Source organism: Schistocerca serialis, chromosome 2, assembly GCF_023864345.2.
Source record: "Schistocerca serialis cubense isolate TAMUIC-IGC-003099 chromosome 2, iqSchSeri2.2, whole genome shotgun sequence".
Classification (NCBI taxonomy): Eukaryota; Metazoa; Arthropoda; class Insecta; order Orthoptera; family Acrididae; genus Schistocerca; species Schistocerca serialis.
Window position 1 is genome coordinate 43,320,962 of NC_064639.1, and position 17,197 is coordinate 43,338,158.

The window sequence follows — 17,197 nt, forward strand, 5'->3', positions numbered from 1 at the left end:
TTTGCTTTTGTTGATGTTCCTCTTATACCCTCCTTTCAAGACACTGTCCATTCCGTTCAACTGCTCTTCCAAGTCCTTTGCTGTCTCTGACAGAATTACAATGTCATCGGCGAACCTCAAAGTTCGTGAAATATATGAAAGAATATTTCGTAAGGAAAATAGAATATTTGTAAGTCCTCATCCAACTTCGTCTTTCTTTCGTATACTTTACGGCACAGTTAACCAAATGCCCCGCGTTTCTGTGGCTCCTCAGGCGCACCTCTGTGATGGTCAGTACTGGCTACCGGTGGTGTCTGCCGCCAGTCCCGCGAGCCGCCGCGTCACCGCGGAATACGCTGCCGCGTGCCGCGCTGACGCACACTGGTGAGAGCTGGCTTTAACGCTCCTCAAATGGGCTGGTCTGCCCAGAGTCCCAGTGGACCAACATTAGGGTGAGTTAGAACGTTGATTTCACTCCAGACGCCATTTCTGATTTCGGCTCTTATGGAGAAATGGGCTGCTGTTCCTCCAGAGGCATTCAGAAATCTCACTGAAAGTGAAGGTGAATGGTGGACACTCACTAATAAGTGTCCGCATACTGTTCATCATGTAGTTCCGACTAGTGTTGGAGGCTGCATATTGTAGCACAGGTCTTTCCCTTTTTCCTGTATCAGTGCGGGCCGGTATGATCGAGCGGTTCTAGGGGCTTCGGTCTGGAACCGCGCGACCGCTATTGTCGTAGGTTCGAATCCTATCTCGGGCATGATTCGTGTGATGTCCTTAGGTTAGTGAGGTTTAAGTAGTTCTAAGTTCTAGAGGACTGATGACCTCAGATGTTAAGTCCCATAGTGCTCAGAGCCATCTGAACTTGTTAGTGAATGGTGGATGGGAAGGACGACTCGCAGTAAACACCCGTGTGTGGTCTAATTCACCTTGGACGCATCTCGGGATGTATGTGGGAGGAATTTCTGCAGTAAATTCTGCATGTTGAGCATGTCCGTTACGTCGGCTTTCCAATGACGAAAAGCACCAACGCGCCTCCTTTCGTCCGATCATCTCCAGGTCTCCCATCAATCCAAACTCAAAGTTCCCAAATTGCTATGCAACAATCAGTAGAAGTAGTGTTTTGTAACCTATTTATTTCTTGGATGAAATGTCCTAAAAGAGTCTTCCAACGAACCTCACCCTGATACCTTTTTTTTCCCTATAACTCATGGATATTTTATGGTAGCTCCGGTTTACAGTGATTCATCGTCAGTAGCGCAGTCTAACAGTAATGGATGTTTCCGTACGTCTGTGTGCTACAGGTAACACTTATTCACATTCAGGACATCAGCTCATGGTCCAGTGGATACCGGAACGGTAGCTCAGCGTGTTCGGACAGAGAGCTGTCTGGTTTCTGTAATAGAAAAACTGAGATAAGGGACCAACGATGAAGGTCAACAGATGTCATGTGATGTCCACTACGACCAAATACAACGAACAATAACGAACAAAATGAAAAAAAATGGCTGCCATTGCTGCCTCTGGATCACGAGGTCACGGGATTGGTTCCCGGCCGGGTTTAGGATTTTCTCTGTCCGGGACCTGGGTGTTTGTGTTTTCCTCGTGAAAGGGGCCAGATTGGCCTGTGTAAAGATTGGGACTTGGTACGGGCGCTGATGTCCGCGCTGTTGAGCGCCCCACAAACCAACCACCATCACGTTCAGGACACCTGCCAGTCCATGGTATAACTTTCGATTCTCTGCTGGTTTTCCTGCATTTAGGTACTGTCTTCTGGGGTTTCAACCTTTCGATAGACAACATAAACATTTGCTAATAGCTTCACGAAGCTTACGGTGTTATCTACTATATCGTTTACATATTTCGTGAATAGTAACGGCCCAATGACACCCGCTTGGGATACCTGTCAAATTACGTCCGTCACTTTCCTCCCCATATGAACGAACTGTGAAATGCAATTTCCAAGCATTTCCTAAAATCAGTCACAAATCAAATCCTATGCTCGATAGCCACCTATTTTTTTGGTAAATAACAGTGCAGAACTGTATGAAATGAGTTCCGAAAGTCAAGGGAGAGAGCATCGAAATGGACGCCGTTTTGTGTGGACGCTCTGGATCGCAAGGACGAACAGAGAGAAGTGAGTTTCGCAAGATACACGTTATAATGTGTGAGTGTAAAACATGCCCCATGATTCTGAACGTGTCGAAGAATGCGATATAAGTATATAATTAAGTGTATTTCTCCCAGGATCGTTCTTGAAAACAAGAATTAACTGTACTTGCGTCTTTATTTGAGTGATTTACAAAAATTTTTTGCTAGTGAGGAGAAAATACTGTTCCATTATTGGCGTGGAAATCTCACAGCTGTCTCATACGTTCGAGATGCTTTTCCACTATTGAAGCATTTTTGTTTTCCTATTCCGTAATCACACACCTCAAACACTGTCATTTCTGCAGCCCTGCAAATATTGAAGGGAGGAGGCTCACTAAAACAATATTTGTAGATGGAACTCAGTTTCTTGGACTTCACTATGTCAACCTCCGCTTTCATGCCAGTGTGATCACGGAGCGTATGAGAGATGCTTACTGTTGCGAGAGACGAAAACTCTTTGGGAATTTTGGTTGTAGTGGTTGTCAAAATTTTGCTTTCTTATTCACATTCGCAACTTTCAGTTAACTTTTTCGAAAACTTAGGGTACGTCAGTTACTAGACCGTCAAAGACATTGCTAGTCCGTAGTCAATGTAGTCGAAGTATCTTTCAGAAAAAAAAGGTTTAGCGTAATTTCGCACCTACCCCCCTCTTGGACGTGTTTTTATCGCAAGACTTTACCACTACACTGTTAACAAACTGAAATGTCCTCGTGTACTTGTCTCAACTGTGGTGGACAGTTCGCTCCTCACGCTGTTGGCGCCCATTGAGTGAAGATAAACATTAATAACTTGGACAGATCTCGCAAGAAGAGTATATGCCGGCTTTTCAGCGACAATAAAGATGAAAAAAATGGCTCTAACCACTATGGGACTTAACATCTGAGGTCATCAGTCCCCTAGACTTAGAACTACTTAAACCTGACTAACCTATGGACATCACACACACATCCTTGCCCGAGGCAGGATTCGAACCTGCTACCGTAGCAGCAGCACGGTTCCGGACTGAAGTGCCTAGAACCGGTCGGCCACCACGGCCGACTAGTAACGATGAGATGTGTCCAGTTATCAAAAGTTTATTAGTGGCTTATACCATAAATAATGAAGTTTCATTTTTCAAGTCATTATTAACGCAACTATTTTTATTACAGCAGAAAGCGAAATGCTTTTGCCCAATGCTAGAAGATGATGGGCACAGATCAAAAGTGGTAACAAATTACAATTCAGCTTATACAGTATCTGATGGTGTGTACAAACATGTCTTTCACTGAACGTTTTACAGCTGTTTAGAAGCACCTTGAAAAAATATTTGTTACTCCAGTATGCCAATGGCTGTAGAATTATAAATTAAAATTTGATCCTTATTCTAACTTATTTTCGGTCCACACTAGAGACATTCCTATACGTTATGTGTGGCGTAAGTACTTAATGGCTATGTGGTGTGTCTAACGTTACCAGAGCTTTTCAGGTGGTGATCGCAACGCAGCATGCGCGGGAGATGTGCACACGCTGCGTATTTTCAGCCTCAGGACTTTCAGAAAAGCTGAATCATTTGCACGAGAGAGGTGCACGCATCTACCCATGGAAAGTACAGATAGTTTGCTGTACTACTATGACTGCACAGCAAATAGCAATCAGGTGGAGTCTTAACTGCACTGTGCCAATGACGGTAGTCACGGATGCTCCCAAAAGGACTGCACCCCGAGAAAACTGTAGAATTTTCCAATTGTCTCAAGAGTATACACGGTTGATAAGAGCTGAATGCGGAACAGGCACTGCGAACCGTCTGGAACAGATTATTCTTCGCTGGATTCAGATTTCGAGTTGGCATGAGTCATTTAAAGCTGTCGGCAGGGACATTGCGTGGCACACTGTGGTGACCTGAGCTCTCTCGCTTCTGTTAGCTGATGTCAGATCTAAGCCAATGTATTCGTGAAATATCTGGTGAAAAGTCACGAGAAGCAAAGATTCACAAGTCTGACATCTCTCCAAATCCGGCGATCATAGTGTGGGAAGCTACTGGAGTTAACAGGAAAACCGACTTTGTAATTGTTGAAAAGAACCTGTAAGCTTGCCAGTATGTGGCAAGGATGGTCATCAAGTCTGTTGCCATATCCTTCATGACCAATGTTGTTCTGGTTGTGGTCTTCAGTCCAAAGACTGGTCTGAAGCATCTATCTAGGCAAGTGCATCCCGTACAAGCCTTTTCATCTCTGAATAGCTATCGCAACCTACATCCACCTGAACCAGCCTACTCAATTCAAGCCTTAAGTCTCCCTCTACAATTTTAGCCCCTTCCCCCCCTCTCCCCCTACACTCATACGAACAGTTCTTTCAATTACCAAATTAAACTAATGATTCCTTGATGGTTCAGTACGTGTCCTACCCACACATCTCTTCTTCTACTCAAGTTGTACCAAACGCAGCCTCGTTCCCCAGTATCGAATCAGTAGTTTTACAGTTTAAATTCATGAATCCAATTTTCAACACTCTCCTGCAGCATCACTTTTAAGCTGATTCACTTCCGTGCAAGGCTGCTCTCCAGACAAATACCTAAAATGTCTGCGTTTTATATTCCTCTATTTTGACTACTTTCAGCAATCCAAATAGGAGTCAGCTATTCAAATAGCGACTATTTGTGCCCCGTTTTCAAATCTAATTCTGTGCATTAGATGACCTAAATCATCTACAGTTCGTTACCCTCGTTTTACTTTATTCAATTTGATAATTTACCCAACAGGAAACACATTCTTACCCGACTCTTTACTAAGTGCGCTTTGGAGTATAGGCTTCGCATATCCTGACCGTAGTGTGCTACATAATAGCCATACGCCAAATGAAATGAATGCGCATCTTGTCACACTTTGTTATGCAGTGAGTGTATTGTTTACTTCAGGAAAAAGATGACTATCAGTCTTTAGGGCCCCACCTTTATTGATGGTGGTCTTTATCAACGGTATTTTATTGGAAACTTGGTAGATTCCATTGCTTGCGTACTAAAATTTTGTGAATTCAGGTTGTACAATCTATGCCTACGAAAAAGTAAAAGAAAATAAATGTATCATCAGGTTTTCGCTGTAGAAATTATTTCTGTTACCAAATGAGTTTTCTCTACCTGCGAATCAGATTCAATTGTTGTTATTGGCCCCTTATGACATTATTGAAATACCAACGTTCTTGGCTCTTACTGGATTCCAGCGGCACCATTTTTTCTACCGTAACACAGATAGATCCACCTGCCGCTTTCCTAATACATGTGTTTATACTCATTCTCGTCTGTGAAACCTTGATGTAGCTGATAACTTTATTCAGAAATAAGACACGCACTCCAGTTCGATACAGTCTGTCGTTTAAAATATCCTTGCCGGGAGTGCGATAATCTTGTGAAATAGGCTCACTCCTCTTATTAGAGCTGCGTGTTACGCAAGACCGCTAGAAGAATCCAGAGCGTCACAGCATCAGCTTTTCCTTACGGCTTGACGTTTCTCCCAAAACAACAGCTGAATCAGGAGGGGTCAGTTTCGCAGCGATGAAGAGGTGCTCAACCGAACTAACGGGCGGATCCTCCCATGTTTGATCTGAGGAACATTAACTCATCTACGTTTATGGACATTTAGTCTACAATTGATAACAGAAGTAAAGTAATAGTTCTAATTAAATATCGTATTTATTTATGTAATCGTATAGCTTGGGCCCCCCGTGAGGCAGGCCGTTCGCCGGGAGCCGGTCTCTCAATTTGACGCCACTTCGGCGACCTGCTGTCGATGAGGATCATAGGATGATGATGAGGACAGCACAACGCCCAGTCCCTGGGCGGAGAAAATTCCGCTACCCAGCCTGGAATCGAACCCGGGCACAGAGGATTGACAATCCGTCACGCTGACCATTCAGCTGCCGGGGGCGAACAACACCGTATTAATCTTACACAATCATGTAAATGATAATAACTGTAAGCTGAAGTTAATGTTAACCAGAAGCAATAGATACGGTAGCCTGGGGAGTGACATTCGAATTAAGCCGGTTGTATGGAAGGCGAATGAACGACTTCAGTTTATTGCGAGCATTCTAAGAAAACGTAATTCAGCTGCAGTTCCTTCTCTAAATCCTCGCACGAACGAAAAGATGTATGACATCGAAATAAGTATCCAAGGAATAGAAAAGCAACTGAAATCACTCAACAAAGGAAAGAACACTGGACCTGACGGGATACCAGTTCGATTCTACACAGAGTACGCGAAAGAACTTGCCCCCCTTCTAACAGCCTTGTACCGCAAATCTCTAGAGGATCGGAAGGTTCCAAATGATTGGAGTAGAGCACAGGTAGTTCTAATTCTCAAGAAGGGTCGTCGAGCAGATGCGCAAAACTATAGGCCTATTATCAGACATAGATATGTTGTAGAATTTTAGAACATGTTTTTTGCTCGCGTATCATGTCATTTCTGGAAACCCAGAATCTACTCTGTAGGAATCAACATGGATTCCGGAAACAGCGATCGTGTGAGACCCAACTCGCTTTACTTGTTCATGACACCCAGAAAATATTAGATACAGGCTTCCAGGTAGATGACATTTTTCTTGACTTCCGGAAGGCGTTCGATACAGTTCCGCACTGTCGCCTGATAAACAAAGTAAGAGCCTATGGTATATCAGACCAGATGTTAGGCTGGATTGAAGAGTTTTCAGCAAACAGCACACAGCATGTTTTTCTCAATGGAGAGACGTTTACAGACTTTAAACTAACATCTGGCGTACCACAGGGGAGTGTTATGGGACCATTGCTTTCCACAATATATACAAATGACCTCGTAGACAGTGTCGGAAGTTCCATGCGGCTTTTCGCGGATGATGCTGTAGTATACAGAGAAGTTGCAGCATTAGAAAATTGCAGCGAAATGCAGGAAGATCTGCAGCGGATAGGCACTTGGTGCAGGAAGTGGCAACTGACCCTTAACATAGACAAATGTAATGTATAGAAAGAAGGATCCTTTATTGTATGATTATATGATAGCGGAACAAACACTGGTAGCAGTTACTTCTGTAAAATATCTGGGAGTATGCGTACGGAGCGATTTGAAGTGGAATGATCATATAAAATTAATTGTTGGTAAGTCGGGTGCCAGGTTGAGATTCATTGGGAGAGTCCTTAGAACATGTAGTCCATCAGCAAAGGAGGTGGCTTACAAAACACTCGTTCGACCTATACTTGAGTATTGCTCATCAGTATGGGGTCCGTACCAGGTCGGGTTGTCAGAGGAGATAGAGAAGATCCAAAGAAGAGCGCCGCGTTTCATCACAGGGTTATTTGGTAAGCGTGATAGCGTTACGGAGATGTTTAGCAAACTCATGTGGCAGACTCTTCAAGAGAGTCGCTCTGCATCGCGGTGTAGCTTGCTGACCAGATTTCGAGAGGGTGCGTTTCTGGATGAGGTATCGAATATATTGCTTCCCCTACTTATACCTCCCGAGGAGATCACGAGTGATAGGGCACAAATCGCAGAATATCTGAGTGACCACCATCAAACGTTCATTTCTGAGGAAGAGGATGTGGAACAAAAATGGAAAAAATTCAGAAACATCGTCCAGTACGCCTTAGATAAGTTCGTACCGACTAAGGTCCAAAGCGAGGGGAAAGATCCACCGTGGTATAACAATCATGTACGAAAGGTACTACGGAAACAAAGAAAGCTTCATCATAGGTTTAAGAGTAGTCGAATCATAGCTGATAAGGAAAAGCTGAACGAAGCGAAAAAGAGCGTAAAGAGAGCAATGAGAGAAGCATTCAACGAATTCGAACATAAAACATTGGCAAACAATCTAAACAAGAACCCTAAAAAGTTTTGGTCATATGTAAAATCGGTAAGCGGATCTAAATCCCCTATTCAGTCACTCGTTGACCACGATGGCACCGAAACAGAGGACGACCGAAGAAAGGCAGAAATACTGAATTCAGTGTTCCGAAACTGTTTCACTGCGGAAAATCGTAACACGGTCCCTGACTTCAGCCGTCGCACGGACGCCAAAATGGAAAATATTGAAATAAACGATATCGGAATTGAAAAACAACTGCTATCACTTAGTAGCGGAAAAGCATCCGGACCAGACGAGATACCCTTAAGATTCTACAGTGATTATGCTAAAGAACTTGCCCCCTTTCTATCAGCAATTTATCGTAGATCGCTGGAAGAACGTAAAGTACCTAGCGACTGGAAGAAAGCGCAGGTCGTTCCCATTTTCAAGAAGGGTCATAAATCAGATGCGAATAATTATAGGCCTATTTCGCTTACGTCAATCTGTTGTAGAATAATGGAACATGTTTTGTGTTCTCGTATTATGACGTTCTTAGATAATACAAATCTCCTTCATCATAACCAACATGGATTCCGCAAACAGAGATCATGTGAAACTCAGCTCGCCCTATTTGCCCAAGAAATTCACAGTGCCGTAGACACTGGCGAGCAGATTTATGCCGTATTCCTGGACTTCAGGAAGGCATTTGATACGGTTCCGCACTTACGTTTAGTGAAAAAAATACGAGCTTACGGAATATCGGACCAGGTTTGTGATTGGATTCAGGATTTCCTAGAAGAAAGAACACAACATGTCATTCTTAACGGTTCAAAATCTGCAGATGTAGAGGTAATTTCGGGAGTACCGCAGGGAAGCGTGATAGGACCTTTATTGTTTACAATATACATAAATGACTTAGTTGACAACATCGGTAGCTCCGTGAGGCTATTTGCAGATGACACGGTTGTCTACAAGAAAGTAGCAACATCAGAAGACTCGTACGTACTCCAGGAGGACCTGCAGAGGATTAATGCATGGTGCGACAGCTGGCAGCTTTCCCTAAACGTAGATAAATGTAATATAATGCGCATACATAGGGGCAGAAATCCATTCCAGTACGATTATGCCATAGGTGGTAAATCATTGGAAGCGGTAACGACCGTAAAATACTTAGGAGTTACTATCCGGAGCGATCTGAAGTGGAATGATCACATAAAACAAATAGTGGGAAAAGCAGGCGCCAGGTTGAGATTCATAGGAAGAATTCTAAGAAAATGTGACTCATCGACGAAAGAAGTAGCTTACAAAACGCTTGTTCGTCCGATTCTTGAGTATTGCTCATCAGTATTGGACCCTTACCAGGTTGGATTAATAGAAGAGATAGACATGATCCAGCGAAAAGCAGCGCGATTCGTCATGGGGACATTTAGTCAGCGCGAGAGCGTTACGGAGATGCTGAACAAGCTCCAGTGGCGGACACTTCAAGAAAGGCGTTACGCAATACGGAGAGGTTTATTATCGAAATTACGAGAGAGCACATTCCGGGAAGAGATGGGCAACATATTACTACCGCCCACATATATCTCGCGTAATGATCACAACGAAAAGATCCGAGAAATTAGAGCAAATACGGAGACTTACAAGCAGTCGTTCTTCCCACGCACAATTCGTGAATGGAACAGGGAAGGGGGGATCAGATAGTGGTACAATAAGTACCCTCCGCCACACACCGTAAGGTGGTTCGCGGAGTATAGATGTAGATGTAGAATGTAAAATTAGAGAGATTCGAGCGGGCACGAAGGCTTTCCGGCAGTCGTTCTTCCCGCGAACCATACGCGAGTGGTACAGGAAAGGGAGGTAATGACAGTGGCACGTAAAGTGCCCTCCGCCACACAGCATTTGGTGGCTTGCGGAGTATAAATGTAGATGTTGATGTAGATGTATATAGAAGGCAACATACAAAACACAGGAGACATCTTACAGTACACCCAAGCGATACTTTCTTGAGTGCTGTTCCACTGTTTGGAATGCGAACAAGATCAGTTTAAAGCAATACAGGGAAGCAATTGAGACGCGTACGGATAGATTTGCTACGGGTTACTTTCGTTCCATTCACGATCATTACCGAAATGCTCCGTGAAGTTTCGTGGCATTCCTGGAGGGAAAAAGACGTTCCTTTTGCGAAACGCTATTGAGGAAGTTTAGAGAACCGGCGTTTGCAACAGTTTAATAAGACAAATGAGGACTCTTACGTGGGCTTACGTTTCCCGTATCTCAATTCACAAATGGAACAGGGAAGGGAATGACTAGTAGTGTATGCGGTACCCTCCACCATGCACCACATGTTTTTCGGAGTTATGTATGTAGGTGCAGATGAGATGTATTCGTAGTCGCTTGAGTCTGACTGTGATTGCTGTAGTTCAGATAACTGAGTCACTGGTCAGTTTCATAAACTGCACTGACACGTTTTGTATTCTGCCAATCTTACATCAGTGTGACTCATACACTTTGCGGATTATTCAAAATTTACATGATGTGGTGTCCGATATATTGCCGTATTTGGTCAGAGGGAAGAGGGAAGGTGTTATGGAACGCATCTACTGTTCACTACATGCGCCAAAATCTCAGATCAAAATTCCGAACATCCCTATTTCTGTTACGAAATATTTGCGTAGGGCCGGCCGCGATGGCCGTGCGGTTCTAGGCGCTGCAGTCCGGAACAGCGGGACTGCTGCCGTCGCAGGTTCAAATCCTGCCTCGGGCATGGATGTGTGTGATGTCCTTAGGTTAGTTAGGTTAAAGTAGTTCTAACGGACTGATGACCTAAGATGTTAAATCACATAGTGCTCAGACCCATTTGATTTGCGTAGGATACGTTTGGTCTGGTTGAAATTAGTGGTCTGTTGTTTACCCTCAACAGGGTTTCGCAATTTTCTTTCTTTCCTTACTCATTCATTTGTACATAAGCAGCCCCTAATCACAGGTTCACATTGTTGAGTCGAAGAAACGCCTGTTGCAGAATCTCAGCTGTAGGCTGTGTCAGAACGACATATAGCACATTATTTGAGCCACAAACACTGAATTTTTATAAATGCTGCCAATTTTCGAGAGGGAAAGGATGTGAAGATTACAAAGTTCAACGCCACGGCTCCACAGGGGCTTAAAACTGTTATTATAACCAAAATTTAATTGCACATCGTGTGACGGTGAGTATCCTAATGATAGCAAGAATATTATCGCTTGAAATTGCTCTCTAATGGTGAAACTAGCTGGCCATTCTCTACCAATAAATTTTAGTCGTCGACAAAGGAACGCAGCGCCCTGTGGGCCTACGGTTTTAAACTTTATATATTTTACAGAGAATGTGAAACAGAAAGGAAAGCTTTCTTGTTGCTAGCAGTGGGGAAAGTTTCTGTGTCGTAGCCCAAAAATACCTAGGAACTATTCAGAAAAAACATGGCTCGCACTTCGTAAATCAAACTCGTTATTAGTAACAAACTCTGAAATTAATGAATATCATTAGTCTGGAACGAAACACATCCTCCTTTCGCCAGACTTTGTATCACATTAAGACTCGAACCGAGACCTACCCGTAACAGTAGTCTGTTGGCCTGCAATATTAAATGTAATTTCATAGCTTCTGCTGCGTCCGGATCACATCAAACTACTTCAAGAACGTTTTAAGTTGCTGCCAGGTATGTGCCTGAAAATGTCCAGTCAGTTTCTAACAGTTCTGCGCCAACCATTCACATCATTTTTCAAATTCTTAGCAGCGGGCTACACAGAACATTCTTCTTTAAGAGTTGTATTTTCCACGTAGGCCTGTAACGTGTACACGCTACCTCGGCAGACCTACAAGGAGACTGGAGGGGGTGCCTTCCCAAGCGCAGGAACAATACCCTCTAATGGGGGTGTCACTTCGCTGATGTAGTTAACTCACAGATCAGACACGCCGCCACTGCATGCGACGGCTGTATACGTCGCTGCGAGCTACACAGAATGACAATGCTCGCTTGATTTGCGAGTGCGTAAGGGCCTCGAAAGGAGGTGAGAAACGAAATTCCACTGCAGCAACGCCTTATGGATTCTTCAAGGGCCGGCCGAAGTGGCCGTGCGGTTAAAGGCGCTGCAGTCTGGAACCGCAAGACGGCTACGGTCGCAGGTTCGAATCCTACCTCGGGCATGGATGTTTGTGATGTCCTTAGGTTAGTTAGGTTTAACTAGTTCTAAGTTCTAGGGGACTAATGACCTCAGCAGTTGAGTCCCATGGTCCTCAGAGCCATTTGAACCATTCTTCAAGGAAAATCTTCTTTTTAATTTACGTCAGATCACGTCAATCCTCTCTGTGCTCAGATCGGCTGAGTGTGACGTGATAGGTGACGTGACATGTCACGTTCTGGTTTCTTCATACGTTTCGTGGATACTGGTATCCACAGCATCTCTCTAGGTTTATCGGATGCCTATCATTAATCCACAACTGATATATAAAATCGGACACGTCTAGTATCTTCGCTCGACCTTTCTCCATCTCAATTTCACTCACACGGCTTTGTAACATACTATCCAGTTACCTGCATCAGACCCTAAATATCACTGCCTTAAAACGGAGGTTATAGTTTCAGGTGTTATTATCTGCGTAGCCTCACTCTCGGCATATCCACAGTAACCATCTCCATTCTTTACAACAGTAAATCAATATACCTACGCCATTTCAATACTATCTACGCTTTGCTTTCTTTTTCTTCTCTATCCATTTCTGTTTCCTTTCCTGCGTCACATCTGTAAATCTTGAGCTATTATTTCCTTCCCTTCCCCTGCCAAGACAACTTCTTCTCCACTTTTGATTCCTTCTGTGCTACTGATATACATAACTGCAAGATGCCATGACACATATCACAGACGAACGCAGATAACATTGAAACATCGCAAATGGCAGTATGAAACCTAGCCTATAAATATTGCTATACTATGTTCCTTGGTGGTTCTGTAAAAGCTCTGTAGTTATTCGGTAGGTTTGGAGAGTATCCTTGACTTCCCGCTCCTTCAGCGCTTAAGCATTGTTCCAGTAAGTGGTGGTGTAAATGATCTAAACGACGGTGAGAGAAGACGCGTACACGGAATGGACAGTCGGAAAGGAATGTGTTTATTTTTTATTTTTCGCGAAGTTGCTGTAAAATTTACTATTTGTGGGGCGAAATTTTGTGTTAGTAGGTGATAGAAAATAAATAATTTCAGCTGAAATCAAAATTTGGGATTGATTAGTCAGTGTCGCGACGAGCGCACAGTTAACGTGGAGCGGTGGAATAGTATCAAAGGACAGTAAGGTAGCTGCAGTATTAAACGTGTAGTTTAAAAGACGTATCTTAACACTGTCCTAATTAGACAAATTGCTGAAATTCTATATGTTCATACTTAATTTGTTATTACTATATTATTGTTATTATTATTATTTTTAATATTATTATTATTATTATTATTAGTATTATTACTTACTACTCATGAACTCTGCATACTGCAGTTTTAAACTGATAAGGATTAAATATAACCGACCCACGCAATCAAATTATTTGTCACGGGAAATAAACGCATGAATAAATGTCGTTGACACATATAGTTAACATTTTGAGTTGTAATTTCAGTTGATATTGGACAGAACCTAGACAAAGTAATTTGAGGAACACTATTTTGCTAAAAAGAAATTGTATTCCATGTATAGTCAAGACATAAGGATTCATAATGCTAAGCCAGCTGCTATTTGAATTCGAAAATGTAAAATACAGCAGAGAATAGACGTATACGACACACTTTCCAGAAAACATTATATGGTAACAAAAATTTTGTTTGAGGTGTCTTCCACGTCATCAAAAAATGTAGGATATGCCTCTGTCAGAGATACATGTAACAAATGTAAGGAGCAGTCACTATAGAAGCATTCAATAGTAGATAAGTGGTCATGCTTTCCAATTGTTTTTGACTAACGTGCTATTTTCCAGATCAGTGTATATAAAATGACTGGTAAGAGCTATTACGATGGTATTACGTTATTTAATGACTGAATGTTCGACGGAAAATGTTATTAAACTGGTCAACACCTAATCATGTTGAAGACTCCCTGAAACATCATTAATTCAAAAGCGCTCAAAACACTCAAAAAATATTGGCCACCGACATGAATCTCAATGCCAATATTCTGATGTTTCAGCTAAAAGCCACTACTGAAATTTGCAATAGTATTGAAGTGTCGCTTACCCACAGAATTTGCCTCAGCTGAAATGAATCAAAAACGGAAATAGTAACTAAGGAAAAAAGCTGTCATTTCAGTGGAGCGTTCGAGAACGCTTGGTGTCCCGCTTTATGACAGACTCCGCAGCCGCGTGCGCAGCCAGTGGAGAGGGAAGGCTGCACGAATACCACCTAAACTGCGCGGCAATTGCCGAGCGACTGATTCGATTTGGCGCCGCGCGTTGAGTAGGCGACCGAAAGCGCGGTGGTGGGGGCAGATGGCCCACTTGGGGGGCAGTCCAGACTCCGTACGCATGCGCAGTGGAGCGGAACTCTTAGCCGAGCTGCGCCAAGGGAGGCAGGGGCCAGAGACGGGAATGTCACGCGGTGGAAAGTAGGGGCGGGGGAGGGGGCAGTCGGGATTGCAAACAATCCCATGCAACCGCTTCCAGTAACAATAACTATCCTAATGGTAACATGCGTTCAAGTTTCAGGTGAACGTAAAACTGAAATTTGCTATCAGCTGTCACATTTAATAGCTGCATTTCCCCTTTAAAGAACTAATGCTGCGTAACTGACACCGTAGATTTGTCGCGTAAATACAAAAGCGCGCGAAGTCACAGCCCATTGTTTCAGTATTCATTACAAAATTTAATATAAGTAAGAAATTGCTGTTCATGTTACCCCAAAAAACAATGACAATCCGTAATATAGCATTAAATCAGACTAAATAACTTTTTTATTTTATCCATTTCAGATTGGTGAAAGTCTGCGAACAAGAAAACAATGGATATGTATACAAAATAACTCATTATGCTAGCAGCTATGCCTTTATTTTTAAGAATATTTTGCAGGACGTGTTTGGGAAGTTATTCCCATTCTCAAGAGCTTCTTTCGTGTTCGATGCTGTTTATTCGTGAAATTCTCGATGTGCAAAGTCCTGCAATGTTCATGTTGCCTTTACTGAAAAACACGCTCACTTTTCGATTAATGATCGATTTTTATGGGGAATCGGGAAAGAACGTCTACTTACGGTTTTCTTGTTGTCCACTTGTTCAGAAACTCACACGTACTAAGCATCACACACAATTTTCTATCCATAGCACATAATAACAGTAACAGACGTACAAAAAGAAAACAGTTACAAAGGTGGACTGTTCTTACGTACTGTCAACAAAGTTAGCGGTATAGGACGCCCACTATATTATGTACTGTTATATCACATATTTAAAGGTACTTACTTCTATGTAATGGTATTTTATTTCAGTTGATTATGGAAGTATCTGAGGAAATTCACTGATCCACTTTCCAGTTTTTCATTTTGTCTTTACAGTTTTTGCTATTTGATTATGTCTGCAGTTCTTACAACAAATTCATTTCATGACCTTTGTTTAATCGGTGAAGTACTTTGGCATTTTGGTCTACTTTTCCAAATGAGTGCTATGTTTTAATATGCCCTGTGTCCTAACTTCTAATTTACTTTGACTGAATTCGATTTACCACGGCTGTTCGGTTAAGTGTGTTTTATGAAAAGCTGAAGGGACTGTCTTTCATCTCTGTGTTCTATAATGATTTCCACAGTGGCGTACAAGTAAAAATGCAGCTCATACCTTCCTCCACATAGTCAATTCGTTTGTAATATCTGAATGCATTTTACAGCTCGTAACTCGTGGAGTTTCTGTGGCGAAACGTTCACCAAAACACCTCCTAAAACGTGGCGATTGAAGCACCATGCACCTGTCGATTTAATCCAACCGTAATCAGAGTGTTTCTACTTTGAACTAATATGTGTCTGATATTTTGTAGTAGATAGTATAAATCGCTAAGTAAGTTGATTGAGTCCGCTGATACGGCTCACAAGTACACTTCTTTCACAGGCTAGTTAAATACCCATAAGTGACACACGTAAACAGATGAAAAATGCACAAATATTATTAGTGTAGGTGCTACTGTCGTAATAATTAACTTCGCATTACTGTTTGTTAATGAAGGTGGACATACGGATACTTTGATATACGAAAATATCCTTCACTAAGCTGGTAAATTGACGTGTACTGGATAATCTGGTAGCAAATTTGATCTGTTAGTATTCAGAACGTCCTTAGTGAGAAACTTTATTCATTAAGCAATGCAATCAACAAACAAGTAAACAATACCTGAATGGAATAAAGTTAATGTCATCACTGAGGAATGAGTGGTGAACTGGCTTGAAATGAAGTAGCTGTGGATAGTTTCGACTTCAAGTCGTTGCTAAGTGATTATAAATGCCTGTATTTCTTCACGAGCACTATCTTTATACCCAGTGTTGGCATTACCACGAATTGACAAAGTAACAGAGAACCAGTGTCCTCTGCATAACCATTACGTGAACAAACTTTGTCATGTGACAACTACGAAAAGTTTTGGCTCTGAAATACCCCTTAACAGCGCATATGCAGTTTTAATGTAAGGTGTTACTGGAGGAGAAATGAAAGGTAAATCTAACACTGACCTGAATGGTTGTAACGTAATTTAGTGATATATGCCTTCAGCAATGGAATGTCGGTTGTCAGTCGACAGTGTGATTGCAGAGATGTGCGTGCTGCAGGTTCCTGCCTAAGAGGCTGGCGTAGTATCTCTGATACCGATGACCCGTTAGTCGTTGATCGCTGGTCCATCAAAATTAACGGCAATAAACTTTCCGTGTTTCTGTAATCGAAACAGAACGGGGTTGGTCGGTTAACTTAATATTAAGAACGTGAATTTTCAGAAGCAAGAATTGACGGCTTGTTCAATATCAACCCTCACGTGCAGTCCACCCGTTTATTTGCCGGTCACCAAAATTAAACTGTTCTTAAGCCCGGTACACACATAGATTCCGGTTGAGTTCTCGGATCAGTTCTAGTGTCCGATGCCACCCATCGGCTTTCACCAATGACGTAATGTGTGCTGTTATTTTGTTTGTGCCGCAGATTGCTGTCGATGAATGTTAAATGATATCTCTGGATTTCCTCCTTACGTACGTATATTAAAAATTCTATGTAGATTGTTTTGTTTTCATCTCGTAATTTGTTTTCGG

The 17,197-nt window shown here is 42.4% G+C and overlaps 1 protein-coding gene across 1 annotated transcript in view; it reads right to left on the bottom strand.

Moving 5' to 3' along the window:
• LOC126455428 (PDF receptor-like) overlaps nucleotides 1-14,331 on the bottom strand; it is a 378,273-nt gene extending 363,942 nt beyond the window's left edge. Inside the window, exon 1 of the mRNA XM_050091178.1 lies at nucleotides 14,167-14,331. The gene's annotated coding sequence lies outside the window, so the exon portion shown is untranslated. The remainder of the gene's footprint in view (nucleotides 1-14,166) is intronic.
• Between the last annotated feature and the right edge of the window lie 2,866 nt (nucleotides 14,332-17,197).